Genomic DNA, 26197 nt, shown 5'->3' on the forward strand with positions numbered 1-26197 from the left:
CTTGCTTCGATTCCTTAGCAAACCACACTAAATCCTTTCACTGCTTCACCTTCCTCCTCTTTGTCAAGATCATGGTCCAACCTTTCGAAAGTTCCCATAAAACTACTCCTATGGCTTTTCCTGATTATCTCCTCCTTTCCTCCAGATTACTCATTTCCCTTTCCTCTTCACGGTCCCTCCTTCTCCCATCTCAGGCCTCCTGCAACACAAAACCTCCTCCCGCAGTGACACCAGAGAGACTTTCAAACCATACCAATCTTCAAGTTTTCCATGGGTTTGAGCCATTTTCGGGAAATCCGGCTTGTCTGTGCTATATTTAAGTCATCTTTGGACTCCCACCTACTCCTGCCTCTGGCGTTGAGGTACTGCCTTTGATGGCACACATGCAATAACTCCCTTGCTCTACGGTCCTCTGTGGAGACAAAATATGTGTGGAGCAGCTGGAGGAGAAATCAATGCCATGCTCCTGCCAAAGTTAGCCTTGCTTGAATTTACCTCGAAGTAAACAAGAGCCAGCCTTCACCTGTCATTTGTTTTTGTAGCAGGGGACCCACAGCTCATATTGGCTTGAAAACATCCTTTTTTTTTTTTTTTTTTTGGGGGGGGGGGGAGACACAGGCCCTGCGTGTTTCCTGCCTCCATTCTAAATTATGTGGAATGGAGAGTATTTCAAATGTCTCTAAAAGACCTAGCAATACATTAAAATTATATTGAAGAAAAGATCCCTCTCGAAAATGAAAAGGAATTTATGAATGAAATTTGGATCAGGAAAGTGTCTCAGGATGTCTATGTCCAGATAATTTTTTTTTTTTTCCCAGAGGGAAAATTAAAAGAAAGTGACAGTATAACCATAAGATACTGAGTAGACTGTATTGAGCAGAGTTTAGTACCCTCCATCCAGAGGATATGCATTCATCTCTACCTTGTATTTGGTTCTTAAGCCAGATATGAGGCTTAAAAATATTTACTGTAACCCCCACAATTTCCCTGAGCAGCTTATTTCAGCCGGTTTACAAAAAATTATTTGCCTGACAGCAGCCATCTCTGAAGTAGTTTGTAATTAATATGTGCATTTTCAGATTAAAGACAATGTTCATAATAAGTTAGAAAGATCAGAGATGCCACAAAGATTTCTAAATAGCAATAATTAGTTGTGATTAAATAGATCACTGTAGAGTGGTGAATAGACTTCTCAATTACATATCAAAGTTAATACACAAAAAATGAGTACAGCTATTTTGTACTGATGATTTAAGGAAGCATGCACAAGAGTGGTTCGTTCAAGCCTGTGACCCAGAGTACTTACAGGTGTCGGTGGTTCATGATTTTGGGTACCCCGCACTAGACTTAAAAGGGTTAAGTTTTTAAAGTCTGGATATTTGGGCTTTTTTCTGAAAGATGAAGTTGCTACAGAAATGACATCCAAAATTAGAGGGTTTGAAAGGGCTAATTCCATTTTGCCAGTTGTCAAGCCATTTGTAATAGGTTTTCAATAATGTTGCCAAATATGTGCAAGTCGTAACTTAACTGCATTGCTTGTACATTTTATGTCTAATTAATTATAGCCTGTATAAAATATTATGATGCTCCATTCACATGCTTAGAATTTAATTAACTTGTAGTTTACATGCCCAGGATCCGTGATCTTGGTCCAGAGGCTTACAAAAGTGCACAGCTTTTCATCAGCTTTAAAGGCAACTCTGTCACTGACAATAGTAAAGTTTACTGAGTCCTACAAAAACTGCCTCCTTCACATAACCTTTGTTGACCATGTTGTATGAAAGGCAACAGGCAGTATTTATAGACTACCTGCATCAACAAAAGCACAGGTTGCACTCAGACTCCCTTGAAAAACCTGTGAACCAGGTAGTAACATCCCAGTGCTGGTCTGGGGGTTCGAATCAGTGCAGCAAATAGCCGATGTCATTTCCCAGGTAGAAAATGTAACACAAAAAAATCATCCAAGTTGGTTTAAAACACTTCATCCTAGCGATGTGCAGGGTATGGCAGTCTCCTCTTACCACCTGTTGGGATAGAAGCTGGTTTTCTAATTAGAGCATCCTGAAGGCTTGTTCCAGCCTCTTTTCAGGAACAATAAACTCAGTCAGTCAGTCAAATATGTTTTTAAACATTGTCTGATAGAAACATCTTGGAAAAAACAGGAATATTTTGCTCAAAGGAATAGAAAAACAGGGACCGTATATTCCTTTGGCAGGATTTGTTAAACACTGTGCCATTATAGAATAATACAGTCATGTTTCTTGCTAAGGATAGCAGCTGTCTGGAGGAACCCAATTAGGCAACTTGGCCATTTACCCAGCTAATCAGAAATCCTCATGTTCCTGTTTTTCCTCACCATCAGTGATACTACCAGAAGGTGCAGCAAACTGTTTCCATGACCCGCAGACACCCTCCCTCTCTGCTTTAGCGTGGGGCACGCACAAGATCACTGTCAGCCATGCTGTTGGGATTGAGGGAACAGCCTTTTTTTCCTTTTAAATCCGAAGCCACACACCCCACTTGAAAAATTAATGACTGACTGGGTGAACGTTGCCTGCTGGGGAGTTTGAAGTGAGGTCAATGCTGATTCACCCTCAGGAGACGAAGGTGGTTTAGGGGTTGGCACAGTGCCTTGGGCTGAGGGTTCAGGCCAGGCAAGCAGCAATGTCTGTGTGACCTGGACTTCACTTGCCTGTAGTTGCCCCTCTGAGACTGTACGTGCTGCTACAAGGGTTCACGAAACAGCTGGATATATTCATGGAAGAAAGGCTTGCAAGGCGCTTATGTGCAATGACGCCTGTTGGGCTCCTGAAGGCCCCCCACTGCAAATTTTGGTGAATGGTACAATATTCTGGGGAAACATCCCTATGTCTTTCCCCATCCCGCGCTGCCCTGCATATCCACTGCTGGCCACTGTCAGAAAAAAGGAACAGGGTGAGCAGACCTCTGGTCTGACCTGACACAGAAGAGGGAGAACTGTGTTTTCCCACCTACCTGCTCCTGAGGAATGCCTGTTCCCCCGGGGAGCACTGCCACCCTGGCTCCTATGCAACCTGCCCTTCGCATGCCCTCATGTTCCCACCAACCCTGTATTTATCTCATTACAATATTTATGCAATTACAATAACGCCTCCTTAGCTCCCCACCCCCCCATCACAGAGCAGGAGCTCCCCGGAGTGCTGGCTCAGCAGAGCATCCTTAGTTCAAAAGCTCAGCCCAGGTCCCTCCTGCTGCCAGCACTGTGTCACTTTTTTCTCACGCAGTAGAGATCTCTGTTTTACTGAGGTGCACAACATCCAGATTTATTTGCTGGAGTTACAAAATATACAAGCTGATACAACAACCAGTTTCCACCAAGGCTGCAGGACAAAAGGTTATAACTCTCTACCAGAGCCACAGCTCCATCAGGAAGGAGGAGGTTTCACATGAGCGAAGTACAACACGTAACCACTTCATAAAAACAACCCGAGCCCACTGGGGAACCAGCAGAATGTACAGGCGTTGTGCAGGAATGGGAATCCAGTTGAATGGCAATCCATTAGAAAATACACAGAGTAGTTAATATTTTGAGGTTGGTTTAGCTTTATTTGTGTATCTTGATAGGTGACATTTCCAAGACACCGCAGGTCTCTGCAGAGTTGGACCTACTATTGATATTGAGCGTGCAGCTGAACTTTGAAAAATCCTTACATGACAGAGAAATAAAGAAGTGAAGTTCTCGGAGTCATTTCTGCCGGGGAGATTATTCCCTGAGGTTTACCATCAGCCTCCTGGTCCCGTTCAACCAGAGGCAAATGCCTTGAGCTACTACTACACAAAGTGGATCTGGAAACCTACCTTTGCCTTGACCGGAGGTCAGCTCCCTGCCCTTTGCCCAAGACTCTTTTCTCACTTGTTTCTGTTCTTGCAGCTAAATGCAGGTGGGAGTTTCCTCCCGGGTGGTGTTCCCAGCAGGTATAACCTCCTGTGGGGTTATGTTCTTCAGTGGCTCCCTGGCTGGCTCTCAGCTGTAAAGGGTGTGCACATGGTCTTTTCCCTGATGGCGCTCCAGCAAGGAGAGCCATAATTCTGCAGGACAGTTGGCATCGTCCCTTCTGCCCGGGACCCTGCAGGTGGCCATGGGTAAAACACTAGCCAGAGCCAGGCCTACAAAGGGATAAACAGGGTCATTTGCAACACTGATGTAGGGCAGGAGCTGGACAACAGGTTTCATCAAAGCCGTAGCTGGAGCTACTGGTGGCTCAGGTGGATGCACCAACACCAGCTGTAAGGGCAGCTGAAACAGCTCTTGAATGACTCCTGTGAATAAGCTTCTCTGAGACTCCTGCAGACAGTTTAAGAACTTCCTGATGGCCACATATGGAACCAACCAGTGCAATTGGAGTCCTCCTGCAAAAGCTACTGAGGACAAACCCTCCTCCCCAGCATCGTGCTTGCCCAGCTCTTCACGAGGAGCGCAGGGAATGTCCTGAGAGGCTTAAAGCTGTTGTTGCCCACAATGAGACAAACAGAGGAAAAAATATACTAAACAGTTGTTTCAGCAGCTGAGACGACTGTTGTGGTTTCTTAGCAACTGTGGGAAAAGAAGGTGCTTGAGATCTGAGCTGCCCGGTCAAGTGCAGCAGGCATCCCTCTGGAGGGAAGCCCTTCCTGCACCAGGGAAGATGGCAAACAAGCCCACCTCCCTCCGCTGAGGGATAAGGGGGCAATCTGCCCATGGGATGAGGGGACAAGCTGCCCATCAGAGCCTTCACGTGTGGTTCCTCCAGATGTGGGAGGGCTGCTTGGGATCAGACTGCTTTTCATTTTAATGAGCATGGAAAGGATGAGGAAATCCTGCACTAACAGCTGCAATCAATGACGTTCCCAGGTTGCACCTGAAATCGGAACTGCAGCAGAGAAGTTGGGCTGCGGCTTTTCCATGCCTTGGTGACAGGGTCGGGCTGGGGGCAGGCAGGAGGACACTCCCGTGGCTTTGGCCATCAGCCTATTAGACTCTGCAAACTTAACCTGAGCCTGACAGCTTGGTGCAGCAGGAGCCTGGCATCCTCCTGCGCAAGGCACTCACCTCCTCTGCTGGCAGTGCAGGTGGCTCAGTTACAGCATCCTTCAAAGGCTGCTGTTTTGTGATCGCTGCTCTGAGTGCATGAAAAGCTGTTTACAGCTGTTTTCTCAGTGATCAGCAGTGTCAGTCTCTCGCAAGTCCCTTGAGCAAATCCACAGAAAGGGCTGATTTGTGCCAAACTGTTTCAGATCTCGGTGAGCATCTGTGCTGGAGGAGGTTTCGGCACTGGTGCAACGTTTGTGTGGGTCTCTGGACTGGAGCAGCAATTTCATTGTTTTGGTTTCTCAGGGACAGGGTTTAAATCATTTAAATTCATGCCTGTTAATGACATACTGGCCGCACTCATTGCTAATAGCTTATTTCCATCCATACTAACACTATCTCATTCATTCAGATATAAGTATGAGGATGCTGACCTGTAGTTAATCCTACACATCCCTGACTTTTAATTTAATGACTATTAAATATTAATGGAAGAAGAGAGTGGAAGTCAGATCACCTTTTCAACAGCTTAGTGCCCCCATCACCAGGCTACAATGTCATCCTTGATCTTGTTTTTTTATTCCATTTCTCCCAGTTTCACTTATAGGACAAAGCAAGCTGCAGTTTAGAGAAGACTTTGCAGTCAAGCAGCTATTGCAAGGATTAGAGCTCTACCAGGATCTCCCACCTTGTGGGTGGATGTTCAAACCACCACGCTGTTGGATGAAAAGGTGGTCTTTTTTGTCCAGATCCCAGGAGAGGTCCCTACACCCCAGCCCAGAGGTGGAGAAGAGGGGAATGGATACAAACACAGACACCCATGACCTAGATCCCCTGCCGATGCTGTGCAGGAGAGATGTGGAAGGTGTCTGTTGGTTAGAGCCCTCCCCAGGGTATGGGAGCACTGGTCATGGCTCCACCAGGTCTGCCTGTGCATAGTTCATTAAACAGTGAAGTCTACAGTCTGGTGCTAGGGTGGACCCAGATGCCCTGGTGCAAACCTTCCTCACTGGAGTGCCATGTGCCCTGTTGTGTTCCCAGGCTGGTGATGGGAAAACTTTCCTGGCTGGTCTGGGGTACAGAAATGAATCCTCCCTTCTAGAAGAGAGAGATGAACATCACCCTCTCGGTTCTTGATGAGTATTATAGTGTCTTGATTCTCACAGGGAGCACCATCGATTCTTCTGGACGTGCTTCAACAAAAGCAAACCACGTCCTCCACATGACCATCCAGAGCACATTACATTTTCAAGCCGCGAAGTTTTGGGGCAGTGGTGGTGGTGTAGGGATCTCTTTCTCTACATCTTCCCATGTCTTTTATTTCCTCATGGTCTTTTCTTTGCATCAGGCAGTTGTGACTGTGTCCTTACAACAGCTATATCTAGCTGCTGGAGGTATTTGTGCTCAAATCTACGTATCTTCAGATGATGATATTTTTCTGATTATAAAGCTAATGAAATAAAGCAGAACTCAATCAAAGCAGCTGGGCTTGAAGTGCGTTAATACTTAGTACTACCTTTTACTATTGTAATTATGATTTATTTACTTTTTTAATTGCTATCTGGTTTACTTATCTCTATGAGAGACATTTCTCAAGAGTATCTTTCTGACTATAGTGGTTTATTTTTGCAGGAAAATGCAGGCATTTAGTGGGGTGGAAATTACTTCCTTATTATTTAAAATTAAGTCAGCCTGTCAAAATGAGCTCATTGCCATGCACAGGGCTCCCTTTTTAATTCATTCTCAGCCTTTCCAGCAATTGAAATTCTGTGCTGAGATGATGTACATAGGAGGCTTTTTATACATATTAAATGCTACATATTAGGAGGATTAAGGCCGCATAAACATTTTAGAATAGGGGACATAATTAAGAAACAAGTTTTGCAGCAGGGATAAAAGAATGTCAGTTTTCCATTGGTCTTGTAAACTGCTTTGCTAGCCAGGAATGAAGTTGCAAGGATGCCTGATGGGAATAGAAGGGACTCTTGCCTGCTCCTGGAGGACTCCAAGTTTTGCTAAATCAGGACAAAAGTAGAGAAAATATTTACATATAAATAATTGGGATGCCAGTGCTCCCTCCTTTTCTCTTCTTGGAATAAAAAACAAGAGAATGGAAAGTAGAAAAGGGCAGAGGAGATTGAAACTTGTGATGAGTATAGGAAGCAAAAACCTTAAGAGTGGGAGAAAAGTGCCTGTTGCCTGTGGAGGGAGGGAAGAAAATAAGGGGTAAAGGGAGGAAGAAGAGGTTTCTGACAGCAGCAACCTGCCGTCCAGTTGGGCCCACAGGAGTTACTTCAGGATCAAGAATCAATGTCTGTCTCTCCAGTGGGTTGGAATTGCCAGAGAGGTGGTGCAGTGGTGGGCAGGGGTGCAAACTGGTCCCCCCGCGGGGTCAGCACTGCGGCAGGGGAGGTGTTGCAGCACACCCCACCTATGGCTGCATCGCAGTGGGAGGGGAGCATCTCTCAGCAATGCTGTCTTAGTCCCTCAATAAGAGCTGGTACAATTAAAGCTGTGTAAAACAAAGCCTAGTGGCAGGAGCAGCCAGCTTCAAACCCGAGTCTTGGGACCACCAATCCCCAAACCACCCTTGCCAGTGGGAACCAGTGCTAACTCACTCCCCATCCCTGGAATCTAAAACCTCAATAACTGCACATGTGCTGTAACTTGTGCTACTTTGGTGGATGTTTCTGGTGAAAAAAGCACCTATGAACTGCTGAAGTGCCAAAACCGTATAAATCAGAGTCCATGAGAAGAAATCGGAGCTTGCTTTCCTCCCACGTTCAGAGCTTCCTTTGTCCCATCAGCTGTGGCATTCCCCCAGCAGCACTTCGGAGGTGGGAAGCACACCTGGGCTCTTACCTGCCTCTCTGCATTTTGTTTCAGGTGATTGCAATTAGCTAAGGATCATGCCACCAAACTCTGTTGGGACAGCAAGATGTTGGCTTTTTCACATTTAACACAAATTACTGTGAATCATCACGAGTGTTTTATAGATAAAGTTTCTGAGGTTAAACAGACTGGGCTTTAGTTTGAAGTATTTCATCTGTGTGTTGCAAAACTGTAGGAAAAAAGCTCACAATTTTCAGATAAACTAGTAGATTTTAATCGCTTTTTAAGCGAAGTCTGGTAACTTCAAAATACTGTTTAATGAAGGATCCTAAACCGAAGAAGTTAATATTTTTTCATTTTGAACATTTAGTAATGGTTTCAGGCCTCTTCCAATTTTACACTGTTTTGCATTATGTTACAAGTAACACTAATTAATTTTCTTGGTAATGCCAGTGATTTTGAAATTACCAGTACTGGTGGGAGTGAGCGGGTAACTCTAGGTGCAGCAGTCCCCTCTAGTGGGTAAAATCACACCGTCCCGATTTTGCATGACCTGCTGCCTCCTGCTCATTAGCACTGGCTGGAAAGAAAAGCTTTGCTTTTCCCCCAGATAACCTGAAGACTTTGAGTTGATTTTGTCTTTTTATGATTTTTTTTATTTGTTTATGGTATGTTATTTCTGTTCTGAATTCTAACGGAAAGGAGGGACATGTGAGCCTCAGGTTCAGTTCGTACTTGTGAACCTTGGTTCACAGCAGTAATTCCCCACATGCCCTAGAAATCCTGCTAAAAGTGTCATCAAAACTAGCAAGCTTTGCGTGAAATACTTTATTTCCACAAAACATTCTGGGAGCTGAAATTATTTCTTAAATATCAAAAGGGGACTAGGCGCTTCATGAAGGACAGGTTCAACAGACTTCACCGTCCAGCTCCTGGCTCAGCAGCTCATCTAAACCCACTTCAAAATCCTTAGGCACTGGCATATTCTGATTCAAAACTATGTCCTTGTAATATTGCCCCGTTCTGTGAGCAAGAAGCAATTATGTTTAGGTTTTAGGAAGCCGTTATGGTCAATATAATAAAGAATACCCTTCCCCAAAAAACATGTCTGCCCATTTGTTACAATTCTGCTGTGGTGCAGCTGTAAGGGAGAACTGTTTCTAACACCCCACACCTCTCTTTTGTTTTTCTGTTACATAATTGTGATCATGTTTTTAATTAAGTTAAAATAGGATACTGCACCGAGCTTCTCAACAGCTTTCTGAATTTTGTGATCTATCCCGTCAATCGACTGAAATCCGAGCCCCATCTCCGCCGGTACCACACACGCTGAGTACAAGCCACAGATATTTGCATGAACCAATTTAGCTCTTAAAAATATTTCTTCTTGACTGAAGCATAAATTGCCTTTACCCTAATGCGCTAGGTAATGAATTGCATTTGAAATACGTTTATTTTTAGCAAACAAATGCTAATGGCAGCTTGCTGTTAAAAATAAACTGATCAGTTGGCACAGACATAAGGGCTGGGGAATCTTTCTTTCCCTGATCAGTGGAAATGCCCTTTGTGTAAGTCACCTGGGGAGAAAAAGTGATGTCCCTGTGGAGGTTAGTCCCTCCAGCTGGGGGAACTGCAAACAGCAAGTCACCCCTTGCCACCTGAGCCCTGGCTTACAAATAGCCTCTGCACTGCAGCCTCTCCAAGGGGCTGTCGTACCTCCTGTGGGGCAAGGGTTGTAAGATGGAGACGGCATTTTTCTTCTCCTCTCTCCCTGTGGGATGTCAGTGGGTGCAATACAGGTTTTTTATGTGCCTCCAGCTGTGCCTGGCTGCAGGGAGTGGGGGCATTTTGGTGGGGGGAGCACTCTGGGGCTCCCACTCCTCTCCCAGTAGCTGCTCTGCTGGCCAGCAGGCTTTATCCCAGGCAGGCTTTTCCTATTGTCTAAGTGAAATTTCCCTGGCTGCACTTTAAACCCATTACTTGTCACATCCCCAGAGAGAATGATTTATTCCCTTCCCTTTTGCAGCAGCTTTTTTTCATAGTTCAGAGTGTTATGTCTGGTAAGTCTGCTTTCCTCTAGACTAAACAGTTCAATTGCCCATATTTTCTCTTGCATTAAGATTTCCAAGGCTTCTGATCACTCTTGTCACTCTGCTCTTGTCTTTACCCAGTAGGTCCACTTCTCTCTCATAGTCTAGTGCCAAAAATCGAACCACACAGCTGAGCCCTTGCTGAGTAGCCTGGCAGAGCTGCTTTGCACATCTTGCAGATACATTTTCCTGCTTGCTCATTTGTCCTTTTTCACAACAGAAGGGGCCCCATGGACTCATGTGGCCAGTTGGTCCCTAACTTATATTTGGTACAACTCCTTCTTCTGCCCATGTACATATTGCTATTTAATGTGTCCTATTTTTTAAGGCCATTTCTCTAATTCATTATATATGTTGAATACTGTTTCTGTTACAACACACTTGCAGCCCCTCCTGGAGAACTGTGGGCTACAAATGGCAGACGACATCCTCTATTCCATTGGAGATCCTCTATTCCACTATCCAAATGGTTAATTAAAATATTTTAACAACATCAGACCTAAGAGAGATTCCTATGAAACTAATAAATGCAGTCGTTCAGCTGGACAGTGAGTTGCTAATCACCACTCTAACAATATGTTTTTCCATCAAGTTTTTCATGTATTTTCTTAGCAGTCTACTTAAATAGTGTTTCCTAAATGCTGTGAGAATGTTTTTCAGATCGTAGCCTCAAAGGTGAATACCACAGACAAGATTTGCAGGGACGGTTCAAGTCTTTTAGTAAACAGGCTCATATAAGAAGTGGAAAACAGATAACCTTCCAAGCACACAGGAGCTACACCAACCAGTGTGCATCAAACACTTGTGCTATACTTTCAGTAGATTTTCTTTCACTTCATCCAGCATTGACAAGGCCGCTGTGATACAGGGGCTGGTCTTCTCACCTGATTTTAATTTGTGGGTGAAGTATTGTGAAAGTGCTGATTCTAGTGATAATTTGGTTACACAAAGATGCCCTAAAACCAGAGAGACATGCTCACAAGGTCTAACTGCACCATCAAAATCTCCTAGGTGTGGCAAATGATGCCTGGGAGCAACCCAGCTGCAAAGCTGCGCTGGACTCCTGCTGTCCCCTCCAAGGCGTTGTATTTTTGCTTGCAGGTGTTGTCCTGTGATTCTCAGCACTCCTGGGGCGGGATTTGCCCTGGGAATAGTTTCACGGTGCAGCATGGAAGAGCTCGCCCAGCCCTCCCAAGCCACACAGAGGATATGTCCTTCAGCTTCCAATAAAATAGCCTAAAGCACATCTGCTGCTCTGCACCGTTCATCCCACCTGGAGCAGGGACCCAGTTTGGCACCTGTGGGCCAGTGAGTTTCTCAGACATAGGATTTACGGAGAGGAGGGATCTTCTCCTCAACAACAGCAGAGGCAGTGGCAGACTCCAAGACCTCCTGCTCTCAGGGCTGAATGTCTGCTGGTCTCCGATGGGTCCTTGCACTGGGGCTCACCTGGCCCTGGATACTTTTGCATTGAAAGCACACAGTCACATGGTAACCACACTAGAAAGGGCTCCTTGTAAGAGGAACAATGTTAACCTTCCTGTGAGAAGTTTGAAGTCACAGACAAGGAAGTGCTTTAGAAGAGAAGGTGTGACACAAATCTGCTCTTACAGGCTCAAGTCAGGAGGGCTGGCAGCTGCCACCATTCCACTCCAGAAGCATTGAGGTTGTTTTCTGGCTCCTAAACTAGTGTGAGACACAGCCCCTGCTCAACAGAGATTACAAATCTAATTTTGAACACTATTTTCCAGCATTTTGCTTGAAAGGTAGGTTCAAGTAGGGCACTGTCTCCTTCTTGCTGCCAAAAGATCTTATCCACTGAGCTCTAGTCAGCAAATGCTGCCTTCATTTAGCAAAAAGGACACAGTTTTCATGGAGGACCAGACAAGAAAGTCTGAGTCATTGCTAGTTGAAAATTACCCCAAAAAAGCTGATAATTATAAGCTTAGCAGAAAATTCCAAAGTCCTGAAAGATAATCTAGTAAACATCATTTATTTCTTTCATATGTAATCAAGAGAAGGTTCTTATCTTGGGAAAGAAAATCCCAATGGGAAATCCTTGACAGATCCACAGTGCTTCTCATTATCGTATGAACTTACAAGCCGAGTTGGCTCTGCCGAGTCAAAAAGGAAATAGAAAGGTCCAAAAGGGTTTCCAGCAGATGTAGTTTGTAACAGAAAACATGGCTGGGAGTCTAGATAAAAAACACTAGTTTAAGACAAGTAAATCTGATGCCTTATTGACAGGCTTTAACATTTTCTGGGACAAAACCCATTACTTCATAATTTTAGACTGCAAGCTAAACTACTGTTATAACAACCAGAAGTCAGGAATCCCAGTTAAAGATTTACCCATGGTAGTGTGTGTTCCATTAGCAGGTAACATGAAGGATCAGTATTTTATGACCTGCCACATATTTGAGTCATCTGTCATGTTTTATCCTTAGATATTGAAATTATTTGACAGCTCTGAAGTAGAAAGAAGCAAAACAGAAAAGAAGGTTTTTGCTGGTGTCACAGTCTCAGACAAATTTAACAGGTAATAGTCTACAACAAGCAATTAAAGCACATTGGTCTCTTATTACAGAACAAATTCTATTCCCTGGGGCCTGAGGGAAATGCATCTCATAAAATATGCTGGTTTTATCTAAGACAGCACAAACTACATTTTTCTTGCATGAAAAAAAAAAAACCCACAGAAATGCTGCTACTTAGCAATGCGCAGAAGAATACTGATTTGGTCACTTCACATAACAGGGAAGCAGAAAGGTCCACTTGCAAAGCCTCAACACTTGTCTTCTTGTTTTCTGGTGGGCTCCAGCTACTCAGACCTCAGATACCAGAGTCAGCAGAACCACAGACCTAGGAACGTACCCATATGGAAGATACTGTGTATCTGTTGTCCAGATAAGAAGCACAGCAAAGGGAGGAGATTAGATTATATAAAGAGGAGGAAAGGATGAAGATGAAATGCCTGTGCAGTTACCTACAGGTTTAGAACTGTCACAACTGCTCATGCTATTTTTTTTTTCCCAAGTCCCAACTCTGAGTCACATGCTACACTTGAATCTCAGCTTTCAAGAAAAAAAAACCCAAAACCAACAACAAACCAACCACCAAAACCCTTCTGTTCCTCATAATTGCAAAGAAAACCCCTAGCTCTCAGGAAATGTGAAGGAAATAAGAAAGAAATCAGGCTTTTCAGAAGCTCGTGTTTGTATGTCTCCCTGGTTTGTGAAGGTTTGTGGCTCATTAAGGCTTTCTGGAAAACAAGGACTTCATTTCATGAGCAGCATTGACAGGACAGGTCTTCTCTCCCTTCTGGTGTGGAACGGAGAAGGAGACATTTTCATTTTTATTTGGTTCTGTAGGTAGTTACTCTAAAAAAGCCAGTTTCCAAAGTAGGCAAGACCTTGTTTACCAGAGCACTTTCTTTCATTTTCCACATCCCCCTAGAATAACTGATTTGATGTGATAAAAACAAGAAGGACCTGAGAAAACGTCAGTATCAATAAATTGGTATTTTGCACTGAAAAACCCTCCAATATAAAGCTCCTACAGGCAGTACCAGGAAAGCCCAGGAGAGTGAAGAAATCTAAATGGTGGCATTTTTCCCTGTCTTCAAGCAGTCAATAATAATATGGAACTTTACTAGCAATGGGTTGTGAGAAAAACCTCGGAGAACAGAACAGACACATGGTGCTGCAGGGGACGTAGGATGTAGGAATGACCACCAAGCTCATCTCCAGGGTTTGGTGACCCGCCACTTTGGGAACACCATGAAACAACCACCTTTACCTAACTACAACCATGGCTGATGCTCTCCATAGTGTTGCCCACATGGAGTGAGCCACCCCACCACAGCAGATGCTCAGCCCATGGCACCAGATGCTCAGCAGCATGTCCCAGAGACAGCCCAAGGTGGGTGCTTGGCCACCTCTCCCTGCTCTGCGTAACAAAAGCTCAACTGCCTTAATCAGGCACATCAGGAAAAAAAAGAGGTTTTTATTTTTCCTTGAGTTTCTGCTTATTGTTAAATTTGCCAGGACTGAAGCAGCAGCTTGGCTCGCCCCAGCTGCACGGACTTTGCTGCCGGCAATCCCCTGCCCTGCAGTCCCAGAAGCCAGGCAGCCTGCGCTCTCCCCCAGGGCTGCAGCGATCTGAGAGGATGTGACCACTAGAAAAGGACTGCAAATTAGGAGACGTTTCAGTGTCTGAAACGATGAAATATTTAATCCCTGCTCTCTCTGGGATATGCATCATCACAGATTTACTTATCTCAGCTCACTGACAGCAGTGGCTGACAAGGACGATGACAGCTGACATGCATTAACCCAGCCGCACAACACAAGCTATCACTCCAGAGCAGAAATCCATCATTATTATTTAAGCACCAAGGGGGTGTCTCAGTTGGTGCCGGATACCAAACACAGGCGGCACCTGCATTGAAAAGTTGACGCTGCTGGGGTCTGTCGGAGGCAAGGGGCTCCCAGCACAGCCCCGAGCCCTGGTAGCCCAGCATGGCCAGCAACAGGTCCCTGAGCATGCCAGCGCTGAGGGTACGTGCAGGGTCCCCTGTGCTCCCGCCACTGACCTGGCCATACCGTGATGGCAGAAAATGAGAGGGAAGGATGGACAAAAATCATTTGATAAGGGGGTGGGAGGGTAGGAGCCTTTATTAGAGCTTTGCTAGAGCTGCGCAGCAGGACAGTGCATTAACCTCCCCGCACACACGTCCCTGAAGGCTGTAGGTGGAGCGAAAGGCATCGCTGCTCGGCTCCTCGGGGAGTGCTGCTGCAGGTGTCACTGCGCAGGCCACACTGGGTTTCCCTTTGTCTAACTCCCTGCTTTTTTACAGGTGAGTTTCATTTCTGAGTAGATCTGTATCGGTCTGTTCTTTATCTAATGGGTTGTTCTGAAATGTTACTGTCTCTGAGGAAGGGGTGACTGAGCTTTGAGGGATCCTCAGGAAACTTTTTTGGTTTGAGGGCGTGGGGTGGGGTTCCCCACCCCCACCCCACAACCCCATTAGTGTTTTCCTCCAGACTGGTTCCTTCTTGAGACCACCCTGCTGTCTCTTGCTCTTACAATGCCGTCCTCACATAGAAAGGTGGCATTTACACAAGAATTGCCTTATCATTATTGGTGGGAATTTCCAAAATAATGGAAAAGTGTGCATTCATGTGCACTGTGTGTGAATTAGGTGTAGGTGGGAAGGGGGAAAGCATCATGGAATGGTTTGGGTTGGAAGGGACCATAAAGACCATCCAGTTCCAACCCCCATGCCATGGGCAGGGACACCTGCCACTGGACCAGGTTGCTCCAAGCCCCATCCAGCCTGGCCTGGAACACTGCCAGGGATGGGGCATTCACAGCTTCTCGGGGCAGCCTGTGCCAGTGCCTCGGGAGCCCCACAGTGCAGAATGTCTGCCTTATATCTACTCTGAATCAACCTTCTTTTAGGTTAAAGCCATTCCCCCTTGCCCTGTCACTACAGGCCCTTGTAAAAAGTCCCTCTTTACCTTTCTTGTTGGCCCCTTTAGGTACTGAAGGCCACTATAAGGTCTCCCCGGAGCCTTCTCTTCTCCAGGCTGAACAACCCCAGCTCTCAGCCTGTCTCCACAGGAGAGATGCTCCAGCCCTCTGATAATATTTGTGGCCTCCTCTGGACTTGGTCCAACATGTCCATGTCCCTGTGCTGGGGGCCTCAGAGCTGAGCACAGTGCTCCAGGTGGGCCTTCCTCGACCTGCTGGCCACACTTCTTGTGATGCAGCCCAGGCTATGGCTGGCTCTCTGGGCAGCAAGCGCACATTGTCAGGCCATGTTGAGCTTTTCGTCCACCAGCACCCCCAGGTCCTTCTCCTCAGGGCTGCTCTCAATCCATTCTATGCCCAGCCTGCTTTGATACTGGGGGTTGTCCCAACCCAGGTGCAGGACCTTGCACGTGGCCTTGTTGAACCTCTTGATGTTCACATGGGCCCACTTCCTCAGCTTGTCCAGATCCCTCTGCATGGCATCATGTCCCTCAGGTGTGCCGATAGCAACACTCAGCCTGGTGTCGTCTGCAAACTTGCTGAGGGTGCACTCAATCTCACTGACCACGTCACCAACAAAGGTGTTGAGCAGCATCTATCCCAGTAGGGACCCCTGAGAAATACCACTCATCACCAGTCTCCACTTGGACATTGAGCCACTGACTGCAACTCTTCGAGTGTGACCATCCAGCCCATTCGTTACTGGGATGGATGAAGAAGCCACCAAAGCTCCTAAACTCTGGAGCTGATCTTACACTGTATGAGGTGTGATCATTCCAGAGGAGGCAATAAGATGGGTTATTTATAGTGCCACATGGATGCCACATCTGAGTGTTAGAGAAGGCTCTGCTGGAGAGCTGGAGCTTGTAGAAAGAGCTGCCCTTCAGACCACTGATGGTCTTCTCACTCCTGCAAGAGACACCACAGGTTACAAGTGAAGTTCATATGGTTAAGGCTTCTGTATTCACACCTTCATATTGACAGGCCTCAAGGACAGGGCCAGAAAACACTGGATGTATTGAGATGCTTACAGACTGATTACCCAAAGAGTTATTTACTTAGTCCCTTTTGTGAGGGCATTACGTACCAGAGCCATCACCAGGAGGGACTGTGTGTGGGGAGTGCAGCAGCATGCAGAAATGGGACAGTGGGAAGAGCAGAAAACAGCTGTGACATGGCACTAGGGAGATGAAGCCATTCTGGATGCAGAGGGTGGCATACAGGGAACACCTGCGTCCGCAGGGCTCCTGTGGGAAGTGGGAAGAGGTGGGAGCCAACAGCTTCGCTCCGAGGACTGGCTCCCTCAGACAGGAGGAAGGCAGTGCTAGGAGTGATGCTCTTTTTGTTGGCATTGTCGTTTCCTGTGCGCAGCAGTTGCTGAGCCTCGTATGGCTAAAGCTTCAGGGCTTGCTGAATACACCAGGTCATCACCTTCCTGTTCTAACCCAGAGGAGAAAGAGCACAAGCAGGACACTGTACCACACCTGTCATTCAGGGCTGCTGCTAACCAGCCTGTCTTCCTGCATGCTTTTCGGCTGGCAATTTCATAACACAGCTTTCCACTTTCTTCTCTGTGATGTTTGTGGTTTTTTTTCTCTGCACTGCTAATCACAGTCTGCCTTCTGTGCTGAAAGCTCTTCAGGGAAGGAATCTCCTCTTCTTCTTTTGCAAGAGTGCACTTAACACTTCTACAGCAACTCAGAAAAATGTTTAAGGGAATAATATATATTAATAGCAATAATAAATCCTTATATCTTGTCCAAAGCCTGCATAAATCAGTTTTGCAGTAATCCTGTGGGACAGCTGGAAAGGGAAGATGTCTGAAACAATGCCTTTAGAACCATAAGCATCCAACACACTCCTTGCCACCCATCAGGCAGGTTTCCATGATGGATGGTGGTCACCAAAAACCTCGCCCTCTCCTTAGACCCTGGCTTTGCCATGTCCAAAATCTAGCCTCTGTTCTAGCTGAGTATCACCTAAATACAAGAGATTTTTTTTCAGTAGTTTGACATGTAAACTTATAGCCTTGGGAATTATCACGGGCCTTAGGCACAGTCCCAAATATTTCCTATTTTCCTAGAGAGTATATAGCCAGTTAATTTATATTCTTGTGCTCAGGTAAGGTAATCCACAGTTTTGAAATCTCAGACTAAAAAGCTTCTCCAGATTGTCATCTTTCTGTTTCCCATAAACATGTAACTTGGCACCTGTATCTTTCTCAGAGGCAAAAATGAGACCAATGTTTGCAGCTAATTAGCAGGTTTTGATTGAGACCCAACATTAACAGCAGCCACCCATTCCATGAAGAGTTTGTGGTCAGGGCGAAGGACCCACCGCCTTGGTTTGGTCAGCCCCTGCCCCAGAGGCGCTCTGGATGAAGGCCTCCAGCCCTGGAACCCTTTCCCCACACTCCCAGCCCCAGCCCAGCCCACTTACCAGATTTTCTCTTCCCACCAGCACAAGTCCCTACAAACAGAAAGTCTGGAAAACTTCTGGAAAACCCTGCATGTGCCTTTGTACAGCAGGGAATCAGGTGGGATTTGTGCCATGCTCCCAGGTCACACAGCTTTGGCACTGGCTGGAGAACAGGGAAATTCATTTCACACAAAGAAAGTTCAAAAGTTTTCATTATTCTGCAGCATTTAAGGTTCACCAGCATTGATATTTTTTACATTTTCTGAGATGTTTAAATTGAACTTGTTGTAGATGTTTTAGTTATTATGTTATAATTAAAAATCAGCAAATTATTTCAGGAAATTCCGTTCACAGAAATGCCACTGTAACATGCCAGAATGGCCAGAGAACTGTCGTGGCTCTTGTTCTTTCTGTTAGGAGTAAAATCACATTATATGAATCAGGAAATCATTTGGAGAAATCCAATCTGTTGAAAAAAAAGAGCAGAACTCTGTTTCTGTCACATTGCTAAAATAAGCCCCATCGTAGCAGTTTCCTTATGCAGACATCCTGGCTGGCACCTTCAAGAATCTGCCTCAATATCTTGGCTTTCTCCCAGGGCCAAACTCCTACTCTCTGCTGCACAGAAATGCAGGCTGGAACCAACGTGACGCCTGAGCACCACGCTTCCATCAGCGCTTCCATCGGTGGCGGGCTGTCCCCAGCTCGGGCGTGCTCATAGCCCCCTGCAGCCCACGCTGGCCCGCGTGGCACAGCCTGGACAAGCAGAGCTTTGGATCTATGGATCAACAAGATCTGTTTTCCCAGACCAAAGATGTGCCGATGTCAACTTCTGACATTGCCCAGCACAAGAAAACTCCTGGAAGATGTAAAGCTAATAAAGCTAGATACAAACCCTTATTAACAAAATGAAAAAAGGTAAGAGGACACAATGATAATGCAAACATTGTCTGGCCAATCTGCCCAGGACTTTTCAAGTTACCTCCACTGACATGGCTGGACCCTCAGAGGGGCTCTCAGCAAACACACACAGATCAAAGTTAGTAACAGTTTTTAAAGACGATGGAGACCTTTCTGAGCAGTCTGATCACGCAGCTTGAAGGCTGGTGAAACAAACAAAAATATCTATGGATCCTCTGGGTTCCAGGGGAGAAACTGAAAAACAACTCCAGCAAATGTGCAGAATATAAAGAAAGTAAAATATTTTCTCATTAAACAGTTAAAGAACAGGAAGAGTTTAGGAATCGCTGTTCAGGGACTCCTGTTTAGTGACAGCAATTTATTAGACCATCTGGGTAAAGAAAGACTGCAGCAAACCACACGGAGGAAATAAAAACAAATGAACAACAAGTAACTGATTTTGCTTGACTCGAGCCTACAACTCTGTGGAGCAGGAAGCTACTTCATGTGAAAGACGTTATTGATGAAGGCATTTCAGTCTCCCTCCAGTCCTTCCAACAACATACTAGATCTCCCATGCCAGCAAACCTATCCTGAGACGTGACTCCCATCCCAAACTTGCCAGAAACATCACCAAGTACAAAAGACAAATTGATGAGCCTTCTGGAAAGGGACCACCGGAGGAAGGAGCATCTCTGTGGTGCTCCACAGTAAAAGAAGACTCTTTAGAAGAAAGAATAGGAGGCTTTTTGCTGTGTTTGCTCACTATGATAAAAATCTTTCTTTTCCTGACAGGCACAGAGCAAATACTGAAATGGAAGAAAATACTGCCCACTGTTCTGGGATCTCATCACTACATTTCAGTGTTTCAGTACCCACCTTGAGCAGATACACAACCTCCTCCCTCGTTCAGGGCACGCTGTGCTGTGTGTGATGGTAGCAGAGGGGCAGTTGTGCCTTCTCCGGAGGTACACCAAGCTGTGCAGCTGAGGGACCCAAAAGCTGTTGGTGGCAAGACGTGGGTAGTAGAGCCATCACCTGAGGGAGCCCTGTTCCCATCAACCCAGACTGGTGCCAGCAGATGACGGGGATGATGACTTGCTCCATCCTTGGATAGGTCTCTCTTCCCTCTGCCTGTCACTCTCCTCCTGCCTTTCTCACCAACACATACACATATGTTCTCTTCTTGGAGCCACATTCAAACCAGAGGAAAGCCACCTGAGCCAGGGATTAGGAAGGGTGGCAGGGAAGCTTGAATCCTGCCCAGATTTGGCGTTTCGGAGCCCGTCAGTGCCACCAGGTTATATTTAGGTGCAGCTGAAGGAGGATCTTGCAGAAATAAGAAAATTGCCAGGCTCTGATGTACTGCCTTCTTTAGGCTGCTCTAACCCTGGTTCTCAGGGTTTGCAGTCGAAATTCACCTGCTCCCCCAGGCATGGTGTCGCTGGCAAGAGCAGCCAAGCTGACTGCCACACATAGCTTGGCTCACGCCTTCCCACCAGGCTGGCCCACTCTTTGCATTCCTACACCCAGGCTGGTGAGCCTTTAAGCTGTTCAGCTTGTTTTACTGACCCCTCCCAGGCTGGGGTTGAAATCTTAGACCCACCTTCTGCAAAGCCATTTGCTCGTCCATGAAGGCAGTCCTAGTACACAACTGCACACCCCAACAGAACTAAAAATACCCATCCTCAAGCTGTGCTCAGGCGAGATCTTTGACAGTCTGTTACAAACAACTAATCCAAACTGCCTAATAATCTGATATTTCAGGTTGAAGATTATCTTCTATGCATGAGCAGTAGCTTCTCCCTTCGTATCTCCGTGCCTGCTGTTCATCACTTTGTGCAGGATAATTATAACTCCAGGATTCACACACAACACTTTGCCCATCTCAGACTTAGGCCTCCACTCTCACCCAAGTCTATGGTCCCACAGGAGCCAAGAGCACTCATCCACCCTGGAATGGTGGTGGGAACCATCCCAAGATGAAATGAGTCACCCCAGGAGGGCCCTGGCCCTCTCCAAGGATTACCCAAAGCCACACAGCCGACGCCTGACTCTTGAGAGAACTGACGTGATGCCTCTCCAAACCCATCCTCCATCTTCTATCTCCTCCCACAAAATCTCCTCACCTTTCTCAAAATTTCCACCTGGAAGAGAATAGGAACTTGAAGAAGTCAAGACCACAAATGGGTTCACTGTCCTGACATGCCCTGGGCTCCAGACTTAATTTCCAAATAAATCTCTCCTTTCCCTACTCCACACAAGGTGATCAGACTTCATTGCTTAGTCCTTTTTTTTTTTTTTTTTTTTTAATTGATTTGTCTTGGCAACCACAAGTTGTCAAGAAAAAGTAAGACTTTTTCTTACTCGCATAACAGCTTCAAAAAAATTTCTGTCTGGAGAAATAAAAGAAAACATAGAAGATAATGTTTCCCTGCTGTGTCGCTCTTCTCCTCCCATAGCAAACTGCCTAGAACCAAACAGCCTCTGAACTGACAGCCGTTTCTTCCTGCCATGTGTCAGTCTCCACACAGAGCAACAGAAAAAGGTGGGAAAAGCAATGTAAGAATAAATTGGATTTTAAAACTACAAGAATTGGCCAGAGTGTGGCAGAGAAAAGCAGGACCTAGACAGCAGGGCAGTCATGAGAAGCATGAAGTGTGCAAGGAGTGTAGCTTTAGGTCTGCCAAAGCGATGGGTTTTTTCTTGTGAATGACAGTATATGAGTTGTTGATGGCAAAGATCTGTCCGTCTGTATGTCATACAGGGATACTGGAAACCTGGCAAAATTGATCTGACTGGAACCTTCAGCAATTTTTCTGTTTCTTTGTGGAAGATGTCCAATAATAGAGCATTCTGTCTGTTCCATGATTAACTGGGACCATCACCACCTTTGCAGCCCTGAAACTGCCCTCCCAGATGCTAGAAATGCCCTTGTGCAGGCATGAACTGAGCCTCCTGCCCTCAAAACAGCCTGGGCCACCTTTTGACAGACATCCAGAAAATTCTTGAATGCTCTTGAAACCATTTCCTACAGCCCTAAAACACTTCCTACAGCCCGTGCCCAGGAGTTCAGCTGCTGCCACTAACAGGGTGCATGAAATACCACCTGACAGATAGAATAAGCCCCACCATTCCACACAGCTCTGGTTTCACGGGGCTTGCATACCGAATCAGTTAAAACCTTGTCGGTTTTTATGTGATGCAATTCTATTTTATTGCAAGGAAGTGCTGCGGCAGAAGAGCCAGCTCGCACACTCTTCTGCTGAGACGAGCTTCTCCTCTAATGCCATAAAGACCAAACCATCACCTAATTTCCACCCCAAAGTTTTGTAAAAGTTTTCCTAACTCCCCAAGGTTTGCTGTGTACTCTCTTTAACCCTTCCCCTCTCAGGTCACCTTTGGTAGCTGTGAGTGGCAGCAGAGCAGACAGTTGCCGGATCCTGCCCGCTGGTTTGCCAGGAGGAAGAAGGAAACGTGCTCAGGCAGCGCTGGTGTGGGCAGGTCATTTATCATGTCTTGAGAAGATGTTGAACAATTAAAGCGCTGAAAGAGGGCTGCTAGCCAAACAGTTATGGAATTTCTCTCCATTCTTCCTTCCATCTCCATAAGGCAGCCTTGTTCTCTCATTACTGTGTTTGAACAGCAGTGCAGGGGTAGGGACCAGGGAGCACAACTCATCCACCTCCTGGCCACACAGCTATTTCCAGGATGATCTGTGGGCAGCATCTCCAAAACACATGCTAGACTTTCAGCTTGGATCACCAGGGCTCTTAAGAGTTTCGAGAGGACCTGAGTTGGCATATGGCTGTTTATTGAGAGCACAGTATTTGCCCCAGGATGGCTCTCCACAAGCAGCCCTCAATGAAGCCAGGGCAAAGGATGTGTAGTGCATCCAGAGGGGAAAAGGCACCCATGGCAGGTAGGCAAGTGGAAATACATATTCAGAGGCAAATGGGAATATGGATTATTCCTGTCTCATCACATGGAAAACAAAATCATTCCTCCAAGCCACTCAGATAGGTTTTATATGTGTAAAGGGAATATCCTAAGAAATAAGAGAAGACAGGAACATGAATTGCCTCATGCAACTGGGCATCTACCTACTTTCATGCCTTTTAATTACACGCATCTGGATATTGCCCAGGCCCTGAATGTATGTTGCTATTTGAATTTTGGGGTGCAATAGCGAGAAGTGGAGCTTTAACACACTTAGCATTGCACCAACCCTAACATAAACAACAAAACCATCTACCTGTGGTTATGAGGGGCTGACCCAGCTCACAAGCAGAAAGGCGAAAACTCCAAGCACCTCATTAAAACGGAACTTGTCCAAAATTTTTGGCCTGCTGCCTGGGCAGCAGTGTTATCCAGGGTGCATCAGAAGTCTGTTTTCAATTGCAGACCTTCAGCACAATGTTTCCCTCCTCCTTCATCTCCTCCCACGCACCAAACCCAGCGCCAGCATTCAAGAGAAGAGATGTCACTCTCTAGGCTAGAGGAATACTGTGGAGACACTGGGAAGAAATCTCTGGTGCTTCATTAGCCCATGGGTTTCTGCCAGCTGATGTGGTTTGAGAATAGCACCAGCTGTGGTGTGACCATGAATGTTGCTCCCTAGTTTGGTGTTTGTGTGTGTTTGGAGACAGCGACAAAAGATTAACTCTTGGAAAGGTGTTATTTTCTAGGTGCTAGTCAAGTAAATGGTAAAGAAAGTTGCATAAATATAGCTGGTGACAATTAATGGTATAAAGTGTTAAGACTTTCAGAGAGACTGTATATTCAGACCTAGAGGGTCTGCCTTTTTCTGTATATTTACTACCCATCTGACTGCCTTTACAGTAACAGCAGGTAAGGGACTATCTGAAATTTGGTACGTGCTTTATACCTTGGCAGGGAGCAACCTGGAAGTCTCCCATGATTCATCTTCAAAACAAAGAACTATCAATGGCCTCTCTCTGCTGATGTACATAAACACAAAAATGCTGCAAATGCCTCCAGGTTGACTGTACCCCAGCTCTGCAGTCAAACAGAAGAGACTGCCCTAATTGAACAGGTCAAATACCAATAATAACCATGTTGTCAGGATGTCAGCCCAACAGGCAGCCTTTCAAGGCTTTAAATAGAGAACTTAACAGCAGAGCACCTAGATGGTTTGGGTAATACAGCTTTCACGAAAACTGCTTTCATTAACTGATTACTAGGCAACAGCACTAGAAAAGGGTTGTAAAGTAGCTCTGAGAAAAGAAACTTCAAGGAGTCAAAAGCCTATGATGTGATACAAAGCAGACTGAGGGATGTTGGATGTGAATGACTTATTTCTGCCTTATCAGCTAGGCATCTCTGGCATTTATTAATTTTCATTTCCGTGTGTACAACACCTGTGTGCAAATTTGTCAAAAAAACCAAGAGGTTTTAGTATGTTACAACTGAAACACTGAGTACCACTGGAAATCCAGTAAGCACTGTTAAGGATTTGAATAACACAGGTACTTGAGATTATGATTAAAAATAATTGAAAGAAATGGCTCATTCAGTTCTATTAACTATAAATTGTTCCTAGGAGTATCAGGGCACGTGCTCCTCACCATGCAACTTTGGCTTTCCCTGGATTTCAGTCTCACCAACCATTCTTTAAGAGGCTCACAAAATATCTCACTTAGCAAATACACAGATTGGAGGCTTAAGCACTTTTTCTTTCTTTTATTTAGTAGCACTACTTACCTATATTAATAATTACCATATCAATTAAATTAGTAATCATATTAATAAAATGCACAAAATTCCCAACAGACCATTTTTAATAGATTATATTTATCACAAATATGTGCATTTCTCATCCATTCGTTGTCCTTCATTTTTGCCACATTTCAAAAGGATAAAGAAAGCTCATGGAGCTCTCAGTGGCGAGTTTTCTTTTCAGTTGGAAACTACCATCCCTATTACATACTTGTGTCATAAAAGTGTTTTTACCACAGTCAATGCCGTATTGCATATTCATTTCCTGACGAAAGCAAAACTGATCCATTTGTGTTCTGCAGGGCCCCCCTTAGCTCACCTTCTGTTTCTCGCATAGCTTATTTGCTACTTTCTAATCTCAGCAACATCGACTAAAAGTGCCTTCTTTGTAAAATGTATGTGGACTACAGATACGTGCTGAACGCTTGTGGGCCATAACAAGTCAGGAATTTTTTTCTAAAACAAACTTTGCTTGGAAAGCGTTGATTTGTTGGAAGTTGATGGGGGAAGCAGGCATCCAGGGTCCGTGGCAGAAGGATTAGCCACCAGTGCGCTCCTTGGGTCATGGTACCACCATCCTGAGCTCTCAGGTCTGGGCATCCTGCTCTGGGGTGTCACTTTCCCTGACATCTGCAAGTGAATCAGCAGAAGGACAAGGTGACCGTGAGTGTCAAGGCGGGTGAGGAATTGGTGGGAATGGGAGAAGGTGGCTGCTCCATCTAACGGAGGGGGGGATTCAATATTTCAGTCTTCTTACAGTAACATTTTTAAGAGTTTCTAGTGCTGAAACTCTTAGTTCACCACCATTTCAGAATGAAATTCATTCTTTTTCTTTCATTTTCACAAAAATTGTGATTTCCCCTGAGTTCTGCATTCCAGCAGTCTCCTGCAGAGGCCTCTGCATTACAATGAAGGCAGTGGGGTTGTGATGAGGGTGGCTGTCTTCTCCCCCAGTCTTCGGGCTTGTGGGACCTCTGACGAGGGAGCCTTTCACAGGACACAGTGGGGAGGCTGCCTGCCAAATGACTTCACCGTTTGGTCTGAGTGATCCAGGAGAGTTCAGCTAACGGTGAATTCGAAGATGTCATTTGGTGCAAAAGCCTTCTGATCAATGCCAAACGCTGGACCAGTCAGGTTTTTATATTTCTGTATACATAGGTACTTGCACATATACATTCTCATTAAGCTCCTGTTCCGGTGCATTGCCCTCTGCGGCACCAACTTATGGGCAGTGCCCTCCGGTGAGGAGAGGGGAGCCTTGGTCGCCCCGTTTGCAGTGCCACCGCAGCTGGTGTCCACTCTCCTGCGTACGCGCCTGTTTACGGTACATGGAAACTGGATGGGTGAAAATTAGTTTTTAAGGAAGCGTTTGCATTGAAAACATCTCTGTCCTCATTGGGGGCTGCTCCTGCGAAAAGTAACACAAGGTGTTATTTCATGCTGTTTACAAATGTGGATTGTGTGGTCAGCAAAATGAAAAAAGTTATTAATATGGAACAGAAATGTCAGGATTTTAACTCAATTCATGGTACTCACGTAGCAAATGTCGTTCTTGCCCCACACACATTGTAGCTTTATTTTCATATTGTTCGAACTTTAGATGAAATAATCTCATTATTTTTGACTTCTCATGTCA

The 26197-nt window shown here is 45.5% G+C and overlaps 1 protein-coding gene and 1 long non-coding RNA gene across 5 annotated transcripts in view; one reads left to right on the forward strand and one right to left on the reverse strand.

Annotated features, from left to right (window-relative positions):
* Window positions 1-26197, forward strand: part of LHFPL3 (LHFPL tetraspan subfamily member 3) — a 323142-nt gene that overhangs the window by 293076 nt on the left and 3869 nt on the right. The gene's annotated exons all lie outside the window — the stretch shown is intronic.
* Window positions 3565-26197, reverse strand: part of LOC308065735 — an 85694-nt gene continuing 63061 nt past the window's right edge. The window contains exons 5-6 of one of the 2 annotated variants that reach the window (XR_013928891.1): window positions 21046-25969; window positions 3565-20476 (exon numbers count right to left, since the gene is read on the reverse strand). This is a non-coding gene — a long non-coding RNA (uncharacterized lncRNA). Of the gene's footprint in view, window positions 25970-26197 lie in introns of both variants that reach the window. The other variant, XR_013928890.1, reaches the window with a different exon arrangement.

The sequence above is a fragment of the Falco punctatus genome (assembly GCF_963210335.1).
Source record: "Falco punctatus genome assembly, chromosome: 6".
Taxonomy (NCBI): Eukaryota; Metazoa; Chordata; class Aves; order Falconiformes; family Falconidae; genus Falco; species Falco punctatus.